We start from the raw sequence: 21,084 nt of genomic DNA on the forward strand, positions 1-21,084 counted from the left end.
CAGATAGTTAGGATAGTGAAGAAGGCATTTGACACACTTGCCTTTATTGGTCAGAGTATTGAGTACAGGAGGTGGGAGGTCATAATGAGTGCAATTCTGGTGTCCCTCTTAACGGAAGGATGTTGTGAAACATGAAAGGATTTAGAGGATGTTGCCAGGATTGGAAGCTTGAGCTATAGGCAGAGGTTGAATAGGCTGGGTTCCCTGGGGCATCAATGGCTGAAGGGTGACCTTAAGGAAGTTTATAAAATCATGAGAGGAATGGATAGAAGAAATAGACAAGGTCTTTTCACAGGGTGAGGGAGTCCAGAACTAGAGGGCACAGGTTTAAGGTGAAAGGGGAAAGATATAAAAGAGACCTAAGGGGCAACGTTTTCACGCAAAGGGTGGTGCGTGTATGGAATGAGCTGCCAGAGGAAGTGGTGAAAGCTGGTACAATTGCAACATTGAAAAGGCATCTGGATGGGTATATGAATAGGAAGGGTTGAGAGGGATATGGGCTGGGTGCTGGCAGTGGGACTAGATCAGTTTAGGATATCTGATCAGCATGGTCAAGTTGGATCAAAGGGTTTGTTTCTGTGCTGTACAATTCTTTGACTCTATGATTGTGACTCTGTCAGCTTTTTAAATGCCATAGTTGAAGATTCAAAATCCCCTACATTGATGTCTATTGAGAAAGGAAACAGTACTTTACACTTTAGAAGGACCTGTCATGTTGCCCAGGGCTAGATGCATTCTAAGAGGCTCTCGTTTGTTATTTGAGACTGACACACTGTTCAATTGACTTTGAAACAGTCCACTGTCTCTTAACTGATACAGTCTGCTCTGGTCTCCATCTTGAACAGACTTGTTTACCTTAGAAGCAATGTGCAGAATTTTGAAGCAAAATGTCCTTTTTTAAACAGCTATGATATCAGATGACATGTTTGTAATCCAATTCCACTCCCCTTGGAGCTCCAGACCCATTTCTCTTTCTGATGTGCAGATCGAGTTTGAGTGTGCTCAACAAGGTGGATTAGAGCTCATTAAAACCAGGAACCCACGAATCGGAACAAACTTTAAATAATTTCTGAAGTTAAGAGGGAAAAGTAGTTTTTGAGCAACATACCAGAGGGCAAGATGTAATAAACAAAGGAATGAGATTGATATAGAGGAACATTTCTGCTTTGAAAATGTTGGACAATCACCAATAAATCCAACTGGGAATTTAGGGGAAAATCTTTACCCAGAGAGTGAGGAGAATGTAGAATTCCTTACCAGAGGGACTGCTTGCTAAAAGTAGAATCAACACATTTAAGGAGAAGTTTGGGAAATACAGTTGGGAGAAAGGAACACATGGACAAGCTGACAGACTGGAGAAGTAGGGAATGGAGCAGAAAGAGAAGGCACATATTCATGACATGACGATGTGTACAATGTTGTAACACTGGTGTTAGCTATTAAGATTCCGTGAGGATGGAATAACCCATCTGAGAGGGCTGTGGTACAGGGATCCGTGTAATGTAAAAGAGTTGACTGGAATAGGAGCAAAGATATGATAGGCTCAGAGTGGAGACAGTCCGGGATAAGGGAGCAGCCTCTACAGGGCAGGGCTCAGTCCCTAGTTGCAAACCACGTGTTAGCCTAACCCAAGAGGACTGATTGATTAAAGATCATCTCAGCGAAGACAACAAATCAGTTAGGGGGTGGGAAGGGGTTAGTGTGGAAGGTAAACAGCACAGAACAGTTTAGCTTTTTGGTCTGTTGGTGCTGTAAATGCTACTTAATTCAATGCAATGTAATTCCCTTTTTTGAAGTTACTATTGATTATGTTTGCCCTGGGTTTTTAGTCAGTGCATGCCAGATCAAGCCTCTGTTTGTGAAGAGAAGAGAACTGTCTGTATTTTGTACTTTTCACTCAGTTAACTTTATGAATGTGAGGCAGTTTTCTCTGGACTTTCCCCTTCCACCCTCAAGTGACAAATTCATAATCTCTCTGATTGTGAAGTCTCCTTGCAGCTTTTGTGTAGTATAGAACTGCAGGAGAACATAGACGAGTTTATCTGCCATGTTTGGTCCGATGCAGAGAACTGTGAGGTGATGCATTTTGGTCAGAAGAACATTGAAAGACAATATAAATGAGGGTACAATTCTAAAAGGGGTATAGGAGCAGTGGAACCTGTGGGTCTCTGTGCACAGATCATTGAAAGTGGCAGGAAGGTGGAGAGAACAGCAAGTAAAGCCGAGAGTGTCCTTGGCTTTAGTAATCTTGGCCTAGAGTACAAGAGCAAGGAAATAATGTTGAATTTGTACAAGAAACCTGTTAGACCTCAGCTGGAGTATTGTGTACAGCCTTGTGTGTCATATTGCAATTAAGATGTGAACATATTGGAGGCAGGACAGAAACAACTTACAAGAATGTTTGTAGGGATGAGAAACTTCAGTGATGATGATAGATTGCAGAAATGCTATATTACTATGACTCAAAGTTGGAGCTGTTCTCCATGGAGTGAAGAAAGGAAAGGGAAGTCTTCACAGACTTTTCAAAATCATGAGTGGGGCCTGGAGATACAGTAGATAGGGAGAAAGTCTTTCAACTTGTATAAGGGTCGAGATTTAAAGAGATCTACAAAAGAAGCAAGGGTAGTGTGAGGAAATACAACACAGTGAGGAACACTGCTTGGAATCATGGTGGAGGCAGGTTCAGTTAGATATGCCAGAGGGCATTGGATGGTTGTTTGGATAAAAAGGTGTCCAAAGGGATAGGGGAAGCAGGAGATTGGCATTAGGTAATGAAGCACATTTGAAGAGCTGGTGTAGGCATGATGGGCTGAATGGCCTCCTCATGTGTCCTCCCCATAATGGTAGAGAGTGGCACAGGTCAGCAGCAGCCCCCAGTACCACACCACCCCCCCACCCCCCACACACACACCGGCTCTGAACCTGCCATCCATGAGGGGACAGATGGGGGAATGGGGAAGGGGGTGATGAAGAGGAGGGGAGGGGTGAGGAGGAGGGGAGGGGGTGAGGAGGAGGGGAGGGGAGGGGGTGAGGAGGAGGGAGCTGGCCAACTTTGTGAACTACAGCTCCCAGGATGCTGTCCGCTGGAGCTGACTCGGGCTCTGCTGGGGGAGGGAGAGCGGGAGAGGAGGAGTTAGACACAGTCTGGCTGCAGGGAGGATAGAGAGAGAGAGACAGAGACAGAGAGAGGTCCCCTCTCCCGGAGGACAAGGAGGCTTCAGCTGGCGAGAGGCTGGGGGTTGCGCATTAAACAAAACAAAAACCAGCCCCACACTGACACCAAAGACCGAACCCGGTAAGAAAAGTTGCCTTGTAGCTTCCTCGGGGAGAAGGGGATATTCCAGACTGGGTGTGTTTGGAGATTGCTTTGGCTCTGATCTGAAACCCCATGTTGAGAGCGAAGCTTTCCTTTCTTCATTGTATTTATGTGGCTTAGACTGAGCGTGTGTTTCTGCAGCAGTGTGTCTGTGTTTGTGTGTGTCTGAGGGGGTGTGTGTGTGTCTGAGGGTGTGTATGTGGGGGTGTGTGTGTGTGTTTCTCTCGCTCTGTATCTCCTGCTGGTTGAGCCGCTTGCCCCTGAGCTGGGGTGAGGGGGTGAGGGGCTGTGGGGGTGGGAGGCACATTCCGCCTGAGACTCTACACAAAGAGGCTCCCGCAGCCCCGGGGCCAGAGAGACGCTCCACACCGACAAACAGCTCATGATTCCGGACCACCCTCCCACGGAATGATAGCTATGAAAGGAAGCGGGGCTCACAATCCAGCCCGGACCAGGACTGACCATTCACAGCGGGAGCAAGAAGCGAATTAAAAAGAAAGACCTGCATTTTTATAGCGCTTATTGCGTCTCGTAGCGTCCTGCAGCCAATGGAATGCCCTTTAAAGTGTAGCAGCTTTTGTAATGTAGGAAACGAGGCAGCCAGCGTGCGCACAGCAAGATCCCATAAGCAGCAGCTGGTGATGACCATATCATGTGTTGTGCTGTTGTTAGGAAATGGCCTGTTTTTCTCAGAGGCGGATGCGGGGGAGGGGAGAAGCACAGATTTAGAGACTTAGAGGAAGCCGTTTTTTCACGGAGAGAATGGTAGGGTCTGAAACAGACTGAGGGCCGAAACTCTCAACTCATATTCACCTGGATTCACAGAACCTAAAGGTTAAGGACCAATGCTGATAAAATAGGATTAAGCTGGGTACCTAATTTTTCAGCCAGCACAAGGGATTATCCGCCATAAAACCATATTGGTTAGGGCAGCAGGGATAACTGATCTACTTCAAGAGGCTATGAGACCCTTTACATCTGTTCACTCAGGCAAGGGTCTCAATTTGACACTGTCTCTGACAGTGTAGCACTCCCTCAGATATTCTCTGGAGTATCAATCTTCTGCTTAAATCCTGGAGTGGGATTTGAACCCAGAACCTCGTGATTCAGGGGTGACTGTGCTACCCACTGAACAACTGCTGATACATTGACTTGTCTGGAATCCAGTTGTTCTATGCTTGAAATACTGAAGGTATGGCTCCCTGCTACTGGACACTCTAGGCTGGGAAAGATGAGAATGGAAGAGGCTACTTGATCTTTGGAATTATCTTTGTGTAACTGACATCTTTCAGAACAAGCCATGCCACAGAGTGTCTGGAGACATCCCAGATCCAGGCTTTGGCACCAGCTGGATCTGATCATCACCAGACATGACTCTCTCACAGCATTCTCAGCACAGGCTGCCACCACAATGCTGACTGTGATGCAGATCACTTCTTGTTAATGCACCACAATCAGGCTACAACCCTCAAGGTTTTTCCATTCAAAGCAGAAACGTGTCCTTGTATCGGAGTCAGTCATGCTGACCCAGAACAAAAAACCAATAGTTCCATGACTTAATAGAATAGGCACTTTTTGGCATTCCCACACAGAATGAAAGAGCAAAATGGGACATACTTCAGGACAGTATCCACAACACTGCACTCTCATCATGTGGGAAACAAGAGTAAAAAATGCTGACTGATGTTAACCTCAAATGATTGTCTTAGTATACACCATAGAAGCTAAACAGTCTGTTCTCATTAATTACAAGAGAGATTCGAATGAGAAACTCTGAATACAGTAAGAACTGCTCAAAGGAAAGTGCAAGACACTGTTCGGGAGCATGCTGTGACTGCTGGGTTCAACTGCCAACATATTCAGATGTCCTTCAATACTAGGAATGTCAGGGGCATGTTTGACAGAATCAGAAAGTGAAGAGGTCCATCAGCAAAGAAAACATGTTATAAACAGTTGGAGAGATGGGTGAAACATTACATTGAGTTGTACTGTAAGGAGAACACAGTCAGTGAAGAAAGTCCACCAGAGATGGACTTCAATCCACAGTACAGAAACTGAACAAAGCTGTTTTTTTTCACTTCCATGGTTGAAGCTCCAGTTGCTGAAAATGTGTTGCTGGTTAAAGCGCAGCAGGTCAGGCAGCATCCAAGGAACAGGAAATTCGACGTTTCGGGCATAAGCCCTTCATCAGGAATGATTCCTGATGAAGGGCTTATGCCCAAAACGTCGAATCTCCTGCTCCTTAGATGCTGCCTGACCTGCTGCGTTTTCCAGCAACACATTTTCAGCTCTGATCTCCAGCATCTGCAGACCTCACTTTCTCCTCGAAGCTCCAGTTGGCCATGCTGAATTCACTGAGCACGGGGAACTGGCATTCCTGAAGTTTCTACATGAAAAGAAATCCAAACATATAAACAGAAAGCAGGAATTTTCAGCATTGCTTTGCTTGAGGTCCACTGAAGATGTTACCTAGTCAAGTAACGAAACGTCTGGAAATGAACCTTTCAGCTCGGCGAGCAAACCTACATCCAAAGCTTCTACATGGATTTTTATCACTGCTGCAAGGAGGAGACAGTGCCACATGTGTGATACAAAGATTGTGAATCTGCATGAGAGCAAGGATGGTCACAGTAATTGCAACAATTATTGAGGCAGAAACAGAAAATCTGGAAAAACTCAGCAGGTCTGGCAACATCTGTGGAAGGAAAGCAGAGTTAATGTTTTGGTTCATGTGACTGTTCTTCAGAACTCCAGTCGCACATCATGGGAGGAGAAATATTCCCAAATGTTGCTCTTGCTAGACTAGACCCTGGTTGAACTTATTTACCCTGAATCCCAAGGTGTTTTCAGAACTAGTAGATTTTCAGGTGGCATGATCACCTCTGTACAGCAGCTGGAAGGGAAATATGAACAAATTTATCATCACACCTGTTTACAATGGGCTAAATGGACTCCTGTTCTGTCAGTCTCAATAGTGCTCTCATAACGTGGCTTCCCATTTTGTTTGTGTTGCTGCCAGCTGTCCTGCATTTATTTCCATTGTGCCCAGTTCTTTATTTCTAGAAAATATAGATTTTTGCTTTATTTTAATAGTGAGATGTTAAGGATTGCGGTAAGTGAATCAACTTTCAGGTGGTATAGAGAAAAACTATACGGTGAAAGTGTTTGACAAAAAGTGTCTTTGACCTGAAACATGAACCATTTCTGTCTCCATGGTGTTCAAAGTTAAAAATCACGCCCGCGAGGTTATAGTCCAACACATTTATTTGGAAGCACTAGCTTTCGGAGAACTGCTCCCTCATCAGGTGGTTGTGGACTGGGATTAATAGGATTGTTTGCAATCCACGGTTGTTTGCAGACCTGTGATGTATTTCCAACATTTTCAGATTTTATTTAGAGGTTTTGTAGTGTTAAATCCTGTATATTGGTGACACAGTTGTAGACCTAAATATTCTTTCTGCTGTATCTCCCCTGTCAACTGTAAGTGACGTGATAGGATTTCGTGTTTTAAAAAGTGCACTTCTGTTAGTTATTGGTGAAAAGATACAATATTTTATAGAAATATTTATTCAATATACACACATTTCTTTTCCAACTGCACTAAGGATGTACCTGCACCAGTGGGGCTGTAGCAATTTAAGAAGGTGGCTCATCACCACTTTCTCTGTTGCAATAAATGTTGGCACAGTTCGTGAGATCTACATCCCCTGGAAAAAACATGTGCATCTGGGGGGAATCTCGATGTGCCTGGTTAGGGTGAAATTATTGCTGTAAAAGCAGAGAGTTGTGCTGCCCTTGATTGCAGCTCCGGTGATGTGCAGTCACACAGCCACACTTGTCTGTCTAGCACCATTCTCACACATCAGCGGAATCCGTCTGGAACCGCTTTGTACCATTTATCATCCTGGGTCAACCCTTCTTCCTGCAGCCTTTCAGGTAGTGCTTTAGGAAGGAAATCTCTATCGCACTGAGATTTTCATATCAGGGTAATAGTTTAGTAATACTTTGCAGTGTTGAGTAAATCTGTGTGCATGTGGCATTGTGAGCATTCTGGATGTAAAGGCCTCTAGCAGATTGTGTTGTTCGTGGAGGCGGATGGATCATGGATTGACCAAGGGCTGGTTTTTCCAGCTGGCAGGGGATGGGGCGGGGCCAGGAGGTCACATGCTCCGGGATGGGGGCGGGCGGGCCCAATAGGTCACGTGCCACTAGATGGGCGGGGTAAGTGTGCGTCGCGCGCGATGACGTCAGGCTCTGGAGCAAAATGGCGGGTCGGGCTCGCGTCCTCGCTGAGCGCCTTTAAATTTTCGCATGGTCCACGGAGCGGCCCCCAGAGCACGGCGGTAAGCTCGGCCCGCCCCCCGTCACACCTCCCCCCATTCCTACACCCTCCTCCTGCCCCACCTCCAAGCCCCGCCCACTCCTCCTCTGTTCCCTCCCATCACTCCCCCCCACCCCCCCCGCTGTCTGAACTCGAACCCCTCCCCCATCCCCTCAGACCCCCAACAATCTCCCCACTCCCCCTCCCACCCCCCACCCAACCCCACTCCCCCTCACACCTCCCACCCAACCCCACTCCCCCTCACACCCCCCCACCCAACCCCACTCCCCCTCACACACCCCCCCACCCAACCCCACTCCCCCTCACACCCCCCACCCAACCCCACTCCCCCTCACACCTCCCACCCAACCCCACTCCCCCTCACACCCCCCACCCAACCCCACTCCCCCTCACACCCCCAACCCCACTCCCCCTCACACACCCCTCCACCCCCCACCCAACCCCACTCCCCCTCACACCCCCCACCCAACCCCACTCCCCCTCACACCCCCCACCCAACTCCCCCTCACACCCCCCACCCAACTCCACTCCCCCTCACACACCCCCCCACCCCCCACCCAACCCCAGTCCCCCTCACTTCCCCCCCACCCCACCTCACATCCCCCCACCCAACCCCACTCCCCCTCACACACCCCTCCACCCCCCACCCAACCCCACTCCCCCTCACATCCCCCCCACCCCACCTCACATCCCCCCACCCAACCCCACTCCCCCCCACTCCCCCTCACACCCCCCCACTCCCCCTCACACCCCCCCACTCCCCCTCACACCCCCGCACCCCCCACTCCCCCTCACACACCCCCCCACCCAACCCCACTCCCCCTCACACACCCCCACCCCCCACCAAACCCCACTCCCCCTCACACCCCCCCACCCCCCACCAAACCCCACTCCCCCTCACACACCCCCCCACTCCCCCTCACACCCCCCACCCAACCCCACTCCCCCTCACACACCCCCCCACCCAACCCCACTCCCCCTCACACCCCCCCCACCCAATCCCACTCCCCCTCTCACACCCCCCCTCACACCCTCCCAACCCCCACCCATCCCCACTCCCCCTCACATCCCCCCCACCCCCCACCCCACCACTCCCCCTCATATCCCCCCCACCCAACCCCACTCCCCCTCACACCCCCCCCACCCAACCCCACTCCCCCTCACACCCCGTCACATCCCCCCACCCACTCACTCCCCCCTCACTCCCCCCTCACTCCTCCCTCACTCCCCCCTCACTCCCCCCTCACTCCCCCCACTCCCCCTCACTCCCCCCACTCCCCCTCACATCCCCCTCACATCCCCCCACCCCCCACACAACCCCACTCCCCCTTACATCCCCCTACCCCCTACCCAACCCCACTCCCCCTCACACCCCCCCACCCCCTAGCCAACCCCACTCCCCCTCACACCCCCCCACCCCCTAGCCAACCCCACTCCCCCTCACACCCCCCAACCCCCACCCAACCCCACTCCCCCTCACACCCCCCACCCCCCATCCAACTCCACTCCCCCTCACCCCCCCACTCCCCCTCTCACATCACCCCCCCACTCCCCCTCTCACATCACCCCCCCCACTCCCCCTCACACATCACCCCCCCCACTCCCCCTCACACATCACCCCCCCAACTCCCCCTCACACATCACCCCCCCACTCCCCCTCACACATCACCCCCCCACTCCCCCTCACACATCACCCCCCCACTCCCTCTCACACCCCTGCCTGTACCTCACACCCCCGCCAGTCCCTCACGCACACCTCCCCCACTCCCACGCCACCCCCACTCCTCCCCATCCCTCCCCATCCCTCACCCTCTCAACCCCCCCACTCCCTCACCCTCTCAACCCCCCCACTCCCTCACACATCACCCCCCCACTCCCTCACACATCACCCCCCCACTCCCTCACACATCACCCCCCCACTCCCTCACACATCACCCCCCCACTCCCTCACACATCACCCCCCCACTCCCTCACACATCACCCCCCCACTCCCTCACACATCACCCCCCCACTCCCTCACACATCACCCCCCCACTCCCTCACACATCACCCCCCCACTCCCTCACACATCACCCCCCCACTCCCTCACACATCACCCCCCCCTCCCTCACACACACCCCCCCTCTCCCTCACACCCCCCCTCTCCCTCACACACCCCCCCTCTCCCTCACACATCCCTGCCTGTACCTCACACCCCCACCAGTCCCTCATGCACACCTCCCTCACGCACACACCCCCCACTCCCACGCCACCCTCACTCCTCCCCACTCCCTCACCCTCTCAACCCCCCCACTCCCTCACCCTCTCAAACCCCCCCACTCCCTCACCCTCTCAACCCCCCCACTCCCTCACCCCCTCAACCTCCCCACTCCCTCACCCTCTCAACCCTCCTCCACTCCCTCTCAACCCCCCCCACTCCCCCTCACCCTCTCAACCATAGAACATAGAACAATACAGCACAGAACAGGCCCATCGGCCCACGATGTTGTGCTGAACATCTATCCTAGATTAAGCACCCATCCATGTACCTATCCAATTGCCGCTTAAAGGTCGCCAATGATTCTGACTCTACCACTCCCACGGGCAGCGCATTCCATGCCCCCACCACTCTGGTAAAGAATCCACCCCTGACATCTCCCCTATACCTTCCACCCTTCACCTTAAATTTATGTCCCCTTGTAACACTCTGTTGTACCCGGGGAAAAAGTTTCTGACTGTCTACTCTATCTATTCCTCTGATCATCTTATAAACCTCTATCAAGTCACCCCTCATCCTTCGCCGTTCCAACGAGAAAAGGCCGAGAACTCTCAACCTATCCTCGTACGACCTATTCTCCATTCCAGGCAACATCCTGGTAAATCTTCTCTGCACCCTCTCCAAAGCTTCCACATCTTTCCTAAAGTGAGGCGACCAGAACTGCACACAGTACTCCAAATGTGGCCTAACCAAAGTCCTGTACAGCTGCAACATCACTTCACGACTCTTGAATTCAATCCCTCTGCTAATGAACGCTAATACACCATAGGCCTTCTTACAAGCTCTATCCACCTGAGTGGCAACTTTCAAAGATCTATGTACATAGACCCCAAGATCCCTCTGTTCCTCCACCTGACTAAGAACCCTACCGTTAACCCTGTATTCCGCATTCTTATTTGTTCTTCCAAAATGGACAACCTCACACTTGGCAGGGTTGAACTCCATCTGCCACTCCTCAGCCCAGCTCTGCATCATATCTAAGTCCCTTTGCAGCCGACAACAGCCCTCCTCACTGTCCACAACTCCACCAATCTTCGTATCATCTGCAAATTTACTGACCCACCCTTCGACTCCCTCATCCAAGTCATTAATAGAAATTACAAACAGCAGAGGACCCAGAACTGATCCCTGCGGAACTCCACTTGTAACTGGGCTCCAGGCTGAATATTTACCATCTACCACCACTCTCTGACTTCGACCGGTTAGCCATTTTTCTATCCAATTGGCCAAATTTCCCTCTATCCCATGCCTCCTGACTTTCCGCATAAGCCTACCATGCGGAACCTTATCAAATGCATTACTAAAATCCATGTACACTACATCCACTGCTCTACCCTCATCCACATGCTTGGTCACCTCCTCAAAGAATTCAATAAGACTTGTAAGGCAAGACCTACCCTTCTGAAAATGTGTTGCTGGTTAAAGCACAGCAGGTTAGGCAGCATCTCAGGAATAGGGAATTCGACGTTTCGAGCATGAAGGGCTTATGCTCGAAACGTCGAATTCCCTATTCCTGAGATGCTGCCTAACCTGCTGTGCTTTAACCAGCAACACATTTTCAGCTGTGATCTCCAGCATCTGCAGACCTCATTTTTTACTCGAAGACCTACCCTTCACAAATCCGTGCTGGCTGTCCCTAATCAAGCAGTGTCTTTCCAGATACTCATAAATCCTATCCCTCAGTACCCTTTCCATTACTTTGCCTACCACAGAAGTAAGACTAACTGGCCTGTAATTCCCGGGGTTATCCCTATTCCCTTTTTTGAACAGGGGCACAACATTCGCTACTCTCCAGTCCCCTGGTACCACCTCCGTTGACAGTGAAGACGAAAAGATCATTGCCAACGGTACTGCAATTTCCTTTCTTGCTTCCCACATAATCCTAGGATATATCCCGTCAGGCCCGGGGGACTTGTCTATCCTCAAGTTGCTCAAAATGTCCAACACATCTTCCTTCCTAACAAGTATCTCTTCTAGCTTACCAGTCCGTTTCACACTCTCCTCTTCAACAATACGGTCCCTCTCATTCGTAAATACTGAAGAAAAGTACTCATTCAAGACCTCTCCTATCTCTTCCGACTCAATACACAATCTCCCACTACTGTCCTTGATCGGAAGGATCGAACCCTCCCCCACTCCCTCTCAACCCTCCCCCACTCCCTCTCAACCCCCCACTCCCTTTAAACCCCCCTCACATACCCCCACTACCTCATATAACCCCCACTACCTCACACACACCCCCACTTCCCCCCCAATCGCCCACCCACCACCAGCCCGCCCTCGCCCACGCCCTCACCCCTCCCCCACTCCCTCTCAACCCCCCCCACTCCCTCTCAACCCCCTACTACCTCACACACACACCCACAACACCCCCATTCCCCCCCCACTCGCACCCTCACACCGCCCCCACTCCCACCCCCCACACCGCCCCACCCTCTCCCCCTCCACACCCCCCCACTCCCTCACACACCAGACCCTCACATACACCCCTCCCTCACACACACCCCGACTCCCTCACCCTCTCAACCCCACCCGACTCCCTCACCCTCTCAACCCCACCCGACTCCCTCACCCCCTGAACCCCCTCCCCCACTCCCTCACCCTCTGACCTACACACATCTCAACTCACTGCTATCCATGTGCATGTCCAGCAGTCGCTTAAATGTCCCCAATGACTCTGCATCCACCACCACCACTGGCAACTCTCTGCGTAAAGAACCTACCTCTGACGTCTCCTTTATCCCTTCCTCCTAACATCTTCAAACTATGACCCCTCGTACCAGTCAATCCTGCCCTGGGGAAAGGTCTCTGGCTATTGTCTCTATCTATTCCACTCATTATCTTGTATACCTCGATCAGGTCTCCTTCCTTCCTTCCTTCTCGCCAGACAGAAAAGTCTGAGCTTATTCCACCTTTCTTCATAAGACAATTGTCCATTCCAGGCAGCATCCTGGTAAACCTTCTTTGCACCATCTCCAAAGCTTCTGTATCTTTCCTATAGTAGGGCGACCAGAACTAGACTCAATATTCCAAGTGTGGGTTCACCAAGGACTTGTAGAGCTGCAGCAAATCCTCACAGCTCTTTAATCTCGACTCCCCTGTTAATGAAAGCCAAAACGCCAAATGCTTTCTTAACAACCCTATCCACTTGGGTGGCAACTTTGAGGGATCTATGTACTTGCACACCCAGATCCCTCTGTTCCTCCACACTGCCAAGAATCCTGTCTTTAATCCTATATTCAGCATTTGAGTTTGACCTTCCAAAATGCATCACTTCACATTTATATGCACCTACGCTCCTTTGCACTCTCGCTCGCTCGCTCTTTCTCACTCTCTCTCACACACACAAAGGCCCACTCCCTCTCACACACCTCTCTTCCTGCCACTCACTCCCCGCTGTGTACACCCGAACCCTCAACCCTCTTCCTCACAAACACCCTTGCACTCTGCCGTCCGCTCACTCCAGCCCCCAAAACTTTTTCAAACAAAGAGCCAGGTTTGTTCCACATGCCTCTGCACCACCCACTGAAACCAAAACAACACAACTAGCCTTGTCCCGAACCCACTGCTTCCTCCTCAAATCTTCCTCTTTTTGTGTCTCTGACCCCTTACCCTCAATCCCGTTTTCTCACTGCCCCTCTTTTAGCCCCGTCACTATTCAATCACTGTCCAGGCAGGCTGCTTTTCAGGTTGAGGGGAAATACTGAATTTGCTTATTGCCCGGTTCTAGAGACATACAGCACAGAAACAGACCTTCTGTGAATTTTGTTTAAAAGAATACAAAAGGGAAACTAGTGAGTGTTTATGATCAAACATTAATGTTCAATCAATATTTTGAGTGGTAATGGTGGTAATAATTGTAATATAATGACTGAGGTAGAAATCTACTCAACATTCTCTGCTAACAGGCATTACATTCTGGTAGTATGAAGTTTTGCCCAATGCTAGGAATTGTTTGGATTTATCCATGTATAGATAATATCTCTTGTTGAGTTGGTTCTTCCTATTGGCAGATGACAGATTGAAGGCCTGTGACCAGTGGAGTGCCACAAGGATTGGTGCTGGGTCCACTACTTTTCATCATTCATATAAATAATTTGGATGTGAGCATGAGAGGTAATAGTAAGTTTATAGATGACACCAAAATTGGAGGTGTAGTGGACAGCGAAGAAGGTTACCTCCCGATTACAACGGGATCTTGATCAGATGGGCCAATGGGCTGAGAAGTAGCAGATGGAGTTTAATTTAGATAAATACAAGGTGCTGCATTTTGGGAAAGCAAGTCTTAGCAGGACTTATACACTTAATGGTAAGGTCCTAGGGAGTGTTGCTGAACAAAGAGACCTTGGAGTGCAGGTTCATAGCTCCTTGAAAGTGGAGTCACAGGTAGATAGATAGTGAAGAAGGTGTTTGGTATGCTTTCCTTTATTGGTCAGAGTATTGAGTGCAGGAGTTGGAAGGTCATGTTGCGGCTGTACAGGACATTGGTTAGGCCACTGTTGGAATATTGCATGCAATTTTGGTCCTCTTTCTATCGGAAAGATGTTGTGAAATCTGAAAGGGTTCAGAAAAGGATGTTGCCAGGGTTGGAGGATCTGAGCTACAGGGAGAGGCTGAACAGGGTGGTGCTGTATTCCCTTTAGTGTTGGAGGCTTAGGGGTAACCTTATAGAGGTTTATAAAATCATGAGGGACATGAATAGGGTAAATAGACAAAGACTTTTCCCTGGGGTGGGGGGTGGGGGAGAGGAGAGAGTCCAGAACTTGAGAGCATAGGTTTAGGGTGAGAGGGGAAAGATATAAAAGAGACCTAAGGGGCAACTTTTCCACGCAGAGGGTGGTGCATGTGTGGAATGGGCTGCCAGAGGAAGTGGTTGGTATGATGACAACCTTTAAAAGGCATCTAGATGGATATATGAATAGGAAGGGTTTGGAGGGATATGGGCCGGGTGCTGGTATGTGGGACTAGATTGGGTTGCGAATTTGTTGGCATGGATGGGTTGGACTGAAGGGTCTGTTTCCATGCTATATATCTCTGACTCTACGGCAAATACTGTATTTATGAATGAATATAAATACAGAGTGCAGGAGAGGGTTAATCAATCATTCACGGTGAAAAGCAAAAGCAACTTTTACGCAAAGCAAAGTGTTCTAAAATGTAGAAACCATCCTTTTTAAAAATAATTACTTGTGATACATGGGCATCGCTGGCTGAGGTAGCATTTATTGCCTATCTCCAGTGCCCTTGAGAAGGTGGTGGTGAACTGCCTTGCCAAACAGCTATGGTTGATGTTCTGTCAGTAGACCAACATTGCGATTGGGAAGGAATTCCAGCATTTTGATCCAGTGACAGTTTGGGAATGGTTATTTATTTCCAAGTCAGAATGGTTAGTGGCTTAGAAGGAAACTTGCAGGTGGTGGTGTTTCAATGTAGCATTTGCCCTTCTTCCAGGTGGAAGTGGTTATGCATTTGGAAGGTGCTGCCTCAGGACCTTTGGAGAATTTCTGCAATGCATCTTCGAGAGAGTACACACTGCAGCTACTGAGTGTCAGTAGCAGAGGGAGTGCATGTTTGTAGGTTCGCTAATGAAGTGGGTTATTTTGTTCTGGATGGTGTCAAGTTTCTTGAATGCTGGAGCTGCAATACCCATCTAGACAAATGGGGAGTATTCCATCACACTCCTCACTTGTGCCTAGTATATACTGGATAGGTTTTGGGATATCAGGAGTTGAGTTGATTGCCACAGTACTCCTAGCCTCTGACTTGGTTTTGTAACCACTATTTGTATAGCGAGTCCAATTGAGTTTCTGATCAGTGGTAACTCCCACGACAGAGGGGGGAAGATGGTATTTGTATGCACAAATGTTACTTGCCACTTGTTAGTCCAAATCTGGATGTTGTACAGATCGCGTAGCATTTGAACATGGATTGCTTCAGTATCTGAGGAGTCACAAATGGTACTGAATGTCCCCAGTTCTGAACTTTATGATGGAAGGAAGATCATGGAGATAGTTGGGTCTAGGACAATACCCTGAGGAACTCCTGCAAAGATGTCCTGGAGCTGAGATGACTGACATCCATCAACCACAGCCACCTTCCTATATGCCAAGGATGACTCTAACCAGCGGAGGGTTTGCCTCCTAATACCCATTGATTCTAGTTTTGTTGGGACTCCTTGATGTCACACACATGATAGTAGCCTTGATGTAAAGGACTGTCACTCTCAACTCACCTTTGGAATTCAACTCTTTTGTCCATATTTGAATCAGGCTGGAGTGAGTTCAGGAGCTGAATAGCCCATGCAGAACCCAAATGGTGCCTCCAAGCAGGTTGTTGCTGAGCAGGTGCTGGTTGGTAGTGCTATTAGTGATGCCTTCCATCACTTTACTGGTGATTGATATTAGACTGGCGCAGTAATTGGCCGGTTTGGATTTGACAAATTTTTCACCTTTGTTATATGCCAGTGTTTTATGCCAGAACAAATCTTCTCAAAACTCGCTAAGTGTTTTAACTGAAGAGAAACAGCTTCGCTCAGGAGTGGCAAGTTCAGGAGCATAAGTCGTCAGTATGATTGCTGGAATGATTTCAGGGCCATGACCTTTGCAGGACCCAGTGCTTCCAACCATTTCTTACATCAAATAGAGTGAATGGAATTGGCTGAAGACTGGTATCTGTGATGATGGGGACCACTGCAGAAGGCTGAGATTGATCATCCAATCGACACTTCTGGGTGAGGATTGTTGTGAGTGCTTCAGCCTTTTTCACTAATGTGCTGGGCTCTTCCCTCATTGAGGGTGGGGATATTTGAAGAGCAGCCTCATCCTGAGATTTGTTTAATATATCCACGACCATTCTGTTGGGTGTGGAATCACTTATTTCTGTCTGTCAAAGAACAAAGAAAATTTACAGCCCAGGAACAGGCCCTTCGTCCCTCTAAGCCTGAGCTGATCCAAATCTACTGTCTAAACTTGTCGGTCATTTCCTAAGCATCTGTATCCCTCTGCTCCCCACCTGCTCATGCATCTGTCCAGACGCATCTTAAATGACTCTACCGTGCCTGCCTCTACCATCTCTGCTGGCAACGCGTTCCAGATACCCACCACCCTCTGTGTGAAGTACTTGCTGTGTGTATTCCCTCTTAAACATTTCACCTCTCACCTTGAAAGTGTGACCTCTTGTTATTGAATCCTTCACCCTGGGAAAAAGCTTGTCTCTATCCACCCTGTCTTTATCTTTTATGATTTTGTAAACCTCAATCAGGTCTCCTTCACCCCCCCCCCCGCCCCCCCCCAATAATCTCCTCTTTTCCAATGAAAACAAACCTAACCTACGCAACCTCTCTTCATAGCTAGCATCTTCCATACCAGGCAATATCCTCATAAACCTTCTCTGCACCCTCTGCAAAGCGTCCACATCTTTTTGGTAATGTGGCGACCAGAACTGTACTCACTTGCTGCTTATGCTGTTTAGTAGAAAGCGAGGACTGCAGATTCTGGGGATCAGAGTTGAGAGCTGGAAAAGCACAGCAGGCAGGCAGCATCCGAGGAGCAGGAGAATCGGCGATTCCTGATTCCTGATGAAGGGCTTATGCCCGAAATGTTGATTCTCCTGCTCTTCAGATGCTGCCTGACCTGCTGTGCTTTTCCAGCACCACTCTTGTGACTGCTTATGCAGTTGGCCATGCAATAGTCCTGTTTGGTAGCTTCACCAAGTTGACACCTCATTTTCAAATATGCCTGGTGCTGCTCCTAGCATACGCTTCCACACTCTCCATTAACCCACTGGTCCCCTGGCTTGATGGTAACAGTTGAGTGGAGGATGTACTGGGCTATGAGGTTTCACAATGTGTTGGAGTACAATTCTGCTGCTGCTGATGGCCCACAGCACCTCCTGGATGTCCAGTCTGAGTTATGTCTGTTCAAATTCTGTCCCATTTAGCATGGTGATAGTGCCACATAACACGTTGGAAACTATTCTCAGAGTGAAGGCAGGACTTCATCTCCACAAGGACTGTGTGATGGTCAAACTTGTCTCTCGATAACTCAGACAAGGATTTTAGTCTGCCTTTTCAATGGCCTATTGCCTCAATAACCAGAATTGCTACACAGCTAGTTTCTTCTAGAAGCTTTAGAACGAGTGCAGAGGAGGTTTACCAGGATGTTGCCTGGAATGGTAGGAAGATCGTATGAGGAAAGGCTGAGGCACTTGGGGCTGTTCTCATTGGAGAAGAGAAGGTTTAGGGGAGATCTGATAGAAGTGTATAAGATGATTAGGGGTTTAGATAGGGTAGATACTAAGAACCTTTTACCGCTAATGGAGTCAGGTGTTACTAGGGGACATAGCTTTAAATTAAGGGGTGGTAGGTATAGGACAGATGTTAGGGGTAGATTCTTCACACAGCGGGTTGTGAGTTCATGGAATGCCCTGCCCGTATCAGTGGTGAACTCTCCTTCTTTATGTTCATTTAAGCGGGCATTGGATAGGCATTTGGAAGTTATTGGGCTAGTATAGGTTAGGTAGGACTCGGTCGGCGCAACATCGAGGGCCGAAGGGCCTGTACTGCGCTGTATCCTTCTATGTTCTATGTTCTATGTTCAACTCCATTTTAACATTTTACAATTGAACTATTTTTAACTTTTATTTAGTTTATGATGGATTCCAATGTAAGTTTTCTTGCTGGCATTAGTGCATTGAATTTTATAATGCTGGTTAAAAAAAATTGATTGAGATTATGGTTTGTTGTAAGTGTAGTCTTCTATGGTGTAACTGTCATAATCCGGTTTGTGCATGTCACTGTTTTCATTGTTTCTGCTCGTCTGTCACAATGCTAAATTGTGCAAACTTTAAAATGCTACAGCCATCAAAATGTCCTGTTCCAGAAGGAAGATTATTTTTGTCTTTAGTCCCCTTGCTTAAAGTGATTGGTGTAGATGCTGAAGCCTGTCTAATTCTCATGCAAGTGATTTATTTTATGCTATCTTAAATGGAACAGCATTATGGATCGAATAACCTCCTGGGAATCCATTTCAAATGAATTTTGTTTTAAGCTAAAAATGTAAATGATTGATTGTTTCTTGATTTAAGTGATTGCTAAAATCTACAAACGGACTAATTGATGTCCTTAACTCATCAGAAACTTTACAATTAACGTGATTGCAAAAACCCTATTAAAAATACCCTGTGTTGCAACTGGAAAATAGAAGCTCTACAATTTTTGAATAAAAGCAGTAGGTGTGTAAGTGTTGAGTAGTGCAGACTTGGAGTGACCTTTGCAGTTTGTATGCCTCATTTCAGCTGGTATAAAGTCAGGGAGGTAGATTTCTTTCAATGAAATATGTGAAAATTGAGCCATTCTGTTAACCATGTGTTCTCTAACACCAAAATATGTGGATATGTAATATAAATTAATTTTTCCTGTATTATTTCAGGTAAATTCCACAAAAAGCATTTCAAACTTTTAGCTAGTTTCAGTTGAGATCTTTTGGTTTTGTTTCCATCCTGAAACAGTTATGTTTTCCATGTTGTCAATCATTGTTTAGCAACTTTACTCTCATTTTGTCTTTTAAAAAACATTGTTGATGGGATTAAGGTCTTGCTGGCAGGTGCAGCACTTATTTTCCATCCTTAATTGCTCAGAGAACAATTAAGAATCGACTACATTAATCTGGAACTGGAGTCACATATAGCCAGACCAGGTATCAGTGGAAGAACTCCCGCCCTAAAGAATGTTTGTGAATCAGTTTCTTTTATATGAGCTGACAATGGTGGAATAGTTGCTTTTTTTTAACCATTCGAGATTTTTATTGAATTCGGATTTCACCATCTGCCTTGGTGGGATTCAAACCCATGATCCTTAACACTTGCCTGGGATTTGAGAATACTGGTCCAGTGATGTTACCACCATGACACTACCACCTCGTGTGTCAAGGAATGTAATATGTTTACAATTCAGAAAGTTTTACAAGAGAATGGAGGGTTGGACAGAACTCTGCAGACAGAGGCTGTCTTTTCATCCTAGTTTCGGAGAGGGATTTCTGAAGTTGTGTCTGAGCTTCTACGTTGTAAATAATCCCTGTTTCCAGTGTACCTGATTTGAGAATAACAATTGTGTTTAGCAAAAAAACTTTAAAACTGATATTGACCATTTTACTTCTGCCACTATAATCTGACTTGGAAACTATATAGCTGCAAATGTTCCCATTCTTAGTGAAGATGCATGTGGCATGGATTAAATATGTCGTCTTGGGCCTTTGCTTCTATGAGCCCAGAGATCGGAGGTTGTTTGCATCCTATCCAACTAAGGAGAACACTTCAGTAATTTTATGTTGATGTTTATGTTTGCACTTTCCAATGGACATTGTTGCATAGTAAATCAGACAAAATATCCTTATGTTCCACTTCTATCTTCCGATAATTGTCCTTTAGTTATAAAATAATTCTATATTCCATTGAGTATAGGCCAGCTCTCGCCCAGAGCAATCACTTGCCTTCTCCCCACATTCATACAGTTCTCTGCCCTCCCAGACAGTATCCCTGAATTGGTATTCATGCCACACACTCCAAGTCCTAACTAACTGAATGTGTTGAAAAGCCATTTCTTGTGTATCTCTTGGCAGTAACCCCAAATGTATGCCCTATGTTTATTAATCTGTAACTATTAAAATAGTCTTTTCATATAAACTCTGTCTGAACCTCTCAAACACCATATCTTCTCAGCCCACTCTTCTCTGTTGAGAATAGCCCTGCTTCTTATGTCCATCCACATAACTGCAATCGCTTATTTCTGGAACAATTCTCTTAAATCTCCACCATATCCTCTCAAGCTGATACAGTATTAGTTTCCTGAAACGTGCTCCCCATTAGTGGTAGCAAGACTCAAACTGAGGCTGAGCAAATGTTTTATATATATTGAGCATGACTTCCTGGCTCTTGCTGTCTGCTCCTGTATATAAAGTCTCTAGTTTGTCTGCTTTATTAACTGTTTTGTTAACTTTTTGTACCCTGTTTTCTTCAATCTTTGAGTAAAAAGTGAGGTCTGCAGATGCTGGAGATCAGAGCTGAAAATGTGTTGCTGGTTAAAGCACAGCAGGTTAGGCAGCATCCAAGGAACAGGAAATTCGACGTTTCGGGCCAGAGCCGATGAAGGGCTCTGGCCCGAAACGTCGAATT

The 21,084-nt window shown here is 47.8% G+C and overlaps 1 protein-coding gene across 4 annotated transcripts in view; it reads left to right on the forward strand.

Moving 5' to 3' along the window:
* Window positions 1-3,131: 3,131 nt before the first annotated feature.
* Window positions 3,132-21,084, forward strand: part of peli1b (pellino E3 ubiquitin protein ligase 1b) — a 41,787-nt gene continuing 23,834 nt past the window's right edge. For 2 of the 4 annotated variants that reach the window (XM_060831109.1, XM_060831111.1), the window contains exon 1: window positions 3,132-3,295. The gene's annotated coding sequence lies outside the window, so the exon portion shown is untranslated. Of the gene's footprint in view, window positions 3,296-7,557; window positions 7,660-21,084 lie in introns of those variants that run through there. The other 2 variants (XM_060831110.1, XM_060831112.1) reach the window with 1 other exon arrangement.

The sequence above is a fragment of the Hemiscyllium ocellatum genome, chromosome 10 (genome assembly GCF_020745735.1).
Source record: "Hemiscyllium ocellatum isolate sHemOce1 chromosome 10, sHemOce1.pat.X.cur, whole genome shotgun sequence".
NCBI lineage: Eukaryota > Metazoa > Chordata > Chondrichthyes > Orectolobiformes > Hemiscylliidae > Hemiscyllium > Hemiscyllium ocellatum.